Source organism: Nematolebias whitei, chromosome 11, assembly GCF_014905685.2.
Source record: "Nematolebias whitei isolate Nwh7 chromosome 11, NemWhi1, whole genome shotgun sequence".
NCBI lineage: Eukaryota > Metazoa > Chordata > Actinopteri > Cyprinodontiformes > Rivulidae > Nematolebias > Nematolebias whitei.
The window spans coordinates 32,602,976-32,608,067 of record NC_056508.1 but is presented as its reverse complement, the minus strand read 5'-3'; the positions used below and the strand labels follow the sequence as shown (position 1 = coordinate 32,608,067).

Below are 5,092 nucleotides of genomic sequence, written 5' to 3'. Positions count from 1 at the left end.
CAAAGTTTAAAATGACCCATCTAATTTTTTATGCTGCTAGGCCAATAGACTGCTGCAGGACCTGATGCAGTTCTCTTTAAACATCCACTGCAGCTCTTTGCACACTTAATAACACCAGAAACCTTTGATTTACTCAGCTGTAGCGGATTGTTTCTGTCTGTCTGTGTCTTTTTCTTGTGTATAGCTCTGACAACACTAACGGCTTTAAACTAAAGCAGCAGCAGCTCCAGCCTGATAGACTGCAATGATGACATGCTTTTAAACACCAAGTACTAAGTACTCAGTACAAATTACACTGATATGAATCATTCTTTGACACTGGTGGTTTTTATGTTGCAGTATTCGCTGCAGAAAGTTAGTTTTTCTCAGTACTATAATTAAATGCACCATCCACATGCAGGGCAGCATCAAATTCAAACTACAAAAGTCCTTTACCTTTAAGACTTCATTCTTCCAGTGTGGTACTGGTAGCTCAGCAGCTCAGCTGGGTTTTTGGCCAGCAGCACAGCTGAGGTCACCAAAACATCTGGAACAAAATGTAGAGTCTATTTAGACTTCAACCTTGCGTGTAATCGTGGTCCACTGAACTGTGACTGAGGATGGGAGTCCAGGTGGGGCAGCATTCCTCTGTTCATCCACGTGTTGGAACTGGGCAGACACTGGGCCTTCTTGACGGCATCGATGCAGACTGACAGCATACTGGGATTACCTTTCCAGCCCATTACTTCCAACAATGTGGTGCCTGCCAAGATGATGGAGCAGAAACGGGCATCTTGGACATTCTAGGTCCAACTAAACTCCAAAACGAGATGGAAATCTGTCGCTTGGATGAGTTGTGTGTTTTATTTTCCTATTTTTTAGACTGCTCACATTTTATTTGAATACTTACATGTGAGTTTTGCTCTTTTTCTTTCTCTCTCTTAGCAACTGCAAACAGCTCTGCAAGTTGGTGGTGTTGAAAATGACTAAACACAACACCTGAATGATCGTTTCCTCGGACATCTAAAAAAGTTAAATCTGGTCCTCTGGACATTCAAAAAAACAAAACAAAGCAAAACAACAAAAAATGTAGAAACGTTTCGTCTCTCATCCAAGAGACTTCCTCAGTCTGAGGTGCTGTATTCAGCTCAGTCTCTTAAATAGCACCTTCTCAGAGTGGATCAACCAGTTTTGCTGCTGACAACCAAAACCAGCTGATCACATGCTCAAGAAGGACCATCAGCCTAACAATGGATCATTAGCACACTGATGGCTGTTTACTATTCACAGAGATTCCTCAGACACTTGCTTGGAGTCAATAAGCACAAAGAGATGCATCTATTACCAGTGACTTTAAGCAAAACAGGTTATGCACAAATTGGTACACTGATACATAAATTTGAAATGAAAAGCTACAATAAGTTACACAAAACCAGTTTGACAGCATTTTATCTTCTGTTAATGAGCAGATATATCAGACAGGTCCAGAGGGCCAGGTTGAGATAAAGCAATTTAAACTTCAGGCAGTAAACTGGAAAAATATTATTTCAAACAGGTTGGAAGACAGTTTCAAATTTAAAGTCATTGGGGTTAAGGTGGATTTTGTCTAAAGGCCACTTCTGGTCCTCAGGTTGTATTTTGGCCCAGTTCTTCTCTACAGGCTGTTGTTGACACTGGTACCTCCCTGACTGTTGGCCCAGCTGATGATATAACACCAACGCCTGGATTGGAGCCTCGTCCAGCCAGTGGGGAGGTGTGTGTCATGCCAGTCCACCCCCACCCTTTGTCAAAGATTTTCCAGCTTTTTCTTAACCCAGAAATAAACAAACGTTAAAAGCTCTGACGTCAAGGCTTTCTAATAAAAATAAATTAAGTAAGACTTGGCTGTTAGCACAAGCTGGAAACCTGTCAAACACCAACAAACACAAATTCTGCTTCATCGTGGTCTTTCGCTTTGCTCCTCTCACAGAGTGACCCGCCAGAACGGCCTGAACAAGCCAGAGGTCTGCTTCAATGTGAAAGGAAACCCCTTCAATGCCTCTAACATCTGTGCACACGGTTCCAATTAAACCTCTGCTGCAACACATTAAACCAGGAAAAGACAAGATTTTAAAAAGTGATCTATTTTCCACTTATGTATCAGACAAGTGAGCAGCTTTGTGGTCAAGGTTAAATCTGCAGGTGGACAATTATCAATCCCTGCACAGAAGAGCTATAAAGATGTGCAGTCTTTTAAGCTGTTTTCCCCATCAAACATTAATCTGTAAGACTTTGTAAAATTAATCCAGGGGGAGCTCAGTGTAGAGCTGCTGCACCTTCGAATCAAAAGGAGTCAGTTGAGGTGGTTTGGCGATCTGATGCTTACTGGACGCTTCCGTTTGGAGGTTTTCTTGGCATATCCATCTGGGAAGATCCAGGTTTTGCTAGAGAGATTATACATTCTCTCTGGTCTGTGAACACCTTGGGATCCAAGGAGCTGGAGAGTGTCGCCGGGGAAAGGGATGCTTGGGATTTGTCTCCTAGTCCTGCTGCCTCTGTGACCTGATAAGATGGAAATGGACATTTTTTTTGTGCATGTGTCAAATTGACTTTAGTGCGCATCAACTCGTGTTGCACATTGGTTTCTTTGAAAATCTGCTAAAATGTCAAAGAAATCACGCAAGCCTGCTCCTTTGTATGTCCTCAACAGAAGCTTGACCTTCTGCAAAGGATATCTAAAGAAACCTCTCCGGCTTTTCCCGTGTTGAATAACACAAGCCAAAGGCACGGTATCGAACGAGCGACTCTCAGAATAGCACTCGGCTGGGTTGGCAGCGATGTAATCTGGAAGAAGCTGATAACGTTGATACAACATGAGATAAGATGGTCTGACGAGTCTGCTGCTAAGTCAGGGTATTAAAAAAGTGCTGAAAAGTCTCCAATTCAGAGACAACATGAAGTTATTGCACCAGTTCAGTGTTTTAATCAGTGCTGGGTTTTATACATTACAACAGGCAGTATAAATATATAATAAATACTTACTGTAATAGTTAAAAATGTTTCAAATTGCTAAAATAGTAATTTCACTAAATTAGGACTAAATAAATGAATTAAACCTCACACATGATGTGTCATCATTTTATCTTTTAAGTTAGTAAAACAGACAAATCCACAGAGGTTAAAGGGGAGAAAGATAAACATTAAACTACAATTTTTATTTTGAAGTCACATTTGAACAGCCAGTGTGGAGTACTCCACCATCCCAGCGTACTCCATGTCAGGAACTGCTCCTCTCTGCATCTTCAGGTTTGCATAAACCCCCTCAGGTTTCTGCTGAGGCCTGAAGTTCACTGTTGTGTAGACGATGCCGCTTGTTTCCTAAAAGAGACAAAGTCTGAAAACTCCTGTGCTGAAGAGGAAGTAAAAAAAAAAAAAAAGGCACAACCTGACAGTGAGTCAGGGACTGCTTCCCTGTTCTGCACCTACCGGAGCTTCATGTTTCACTGACTCACACAGAGTTTCTCCTGATGTGTCTGCAGAAGAAGAATCAAAACAACCAAGCATCATATTAAAGGAATTTATTATCAGAAGCTCTGGCAAATAATAAAAACTACGGATATGTGGGGAAATCATTTTAAAGAAATGTACAAACCTGAGTTTTTATGTCTGACTTTGTAGCAAACAACAGCGATCACTGCGGTGACAAAAACCATCACGGCAATGGACACAACAACAACGAGCGGCAGCCCAAAGCTCCAGGGAGCTCTGGAGGGGAGACAGGACATGAACGTCTCATAAACCTTCTCTCTTACTCCTCACCACTGTAAACCAAACCAAAGATGTGAGGAGTGAAGACCTGATGCTGTCGCTGTGATCCTGTGAAAGAACCGCTGCAGAGGAGTCTGGGATTGTCGTGGAGCTCTTTGGAGCTCTGATGGTTGACGTCACTGCAGGCTGAGACCAGCTGGGATCTGAAGCTTCTGCACGTAACATCACACTTCTAAGTTTAAGCCACAATAAAATAAAATAAAAAAACATATAATCAGGCTATGATACTCACCAAAAACCTCAACATAGTAATCGCTGTAAATTTGTTTTTGGGCTCCCAGAATGGCGCACCGGTAATAGCCTGCATTTGCCATGTGCACATTAGATATTTGAAACTCAATCCATCCATCTTCCTCTCTTTTTGTCACTCTTCCCTTCAGATGGTCGCAGGTGTAGCCTGCACTGTCCAGCAGCATGTAGCACCCTCCAGGATAGAGCTTGCAGCAAAACTTGATGTAGTCGTTGTAAAACGAGGGGAAAGAGAACCTCAGCAAAATGTGCTGCGACTCCTCGATCCTCTGCTGCCCTCTGAGCAGAGAAAAGTCTGCAGAACAAAAGGATAGTGTTTCTTAGAGAGAAGAAGATGTGTTTGTTATCGCATTGTTTGAAGCCATACCTAAAGAAATGTAGACGGATATGAGGAGAAGCTTCATCTTAATCCTCCCTGGGTCTCAGTGAAGACTTTTTACTCTTGTCAGAGGGTTTGAGGCGCCTCCTCAGAGGAAAAAGAAGAGGAAGTTGTTTGTTGATCAGCTGCAGGACACTAAAAGTGTTGTGATCATATGACTGGTCCTTTGAGAAATATTTTTAGCACATTTCTTATAGCTATAAGTTTTTTGTGTGTGTATGAAAGCATTGCAAAACAAATGATTATATAAGAAGTTTTAGCAAAAAAGGATTTTTCTGAATTTTTCGTTTGCAAACGGAGCCTATAGTTTTAAAGACTAAATCTGTTTTAGTTTTATATTGTGCTGTTTTCATTGGGTGACAAAGCTGTTGGCAGGAACACATGTAACGTGTGCAAATTGTGATTTAGCCTCTAGTTATTGCAAAAAAAAAAAAAAAAAAGTGAAATCTTTGCTGAAAATGACGTTTTGTTCCCAAACTGGTGCTCACAGATGGGTTCACACTGTGCTGCTGTTTCCACCACAGACGACTGCTTTTTGACATGAACATGCAGATTTTCATCATAACTTTTAATATTTTTAATCTTTCCTTGTCAGAAGATGCACTTTATTCCAACCTTATTTTAAAAATATTGTATATATATATATATATATATATATATATATATATATATATATAT

At 41.0% G+C, this 5,092-nt stretch overlaps 1 long non-coding RNA gene across 1 annotated transcript; it reads right to left on the bottom strand.

Annotated features, from left to right (window-relative positions):
- Positions 1–3,277: 3,277 nt before the first annotated feature.
- LOC119417006 lies at positions 3,278–3,698 on the bottom strand. Its single transcript, XR_005187125.1, has 3 exons — positions 3,611–3,698; positions 3,445–3,491; positions 3,278–3,336 (listed from the first exon to the last, which is right to left on the bottom strand). It is a non-coding gene; the product is annotated as an uncharacterized LOC119417006 (long non-coding RNA).
- Between the last annotated feature and the right edge of the window lie 1,394 nt (positions 3,699–5,092).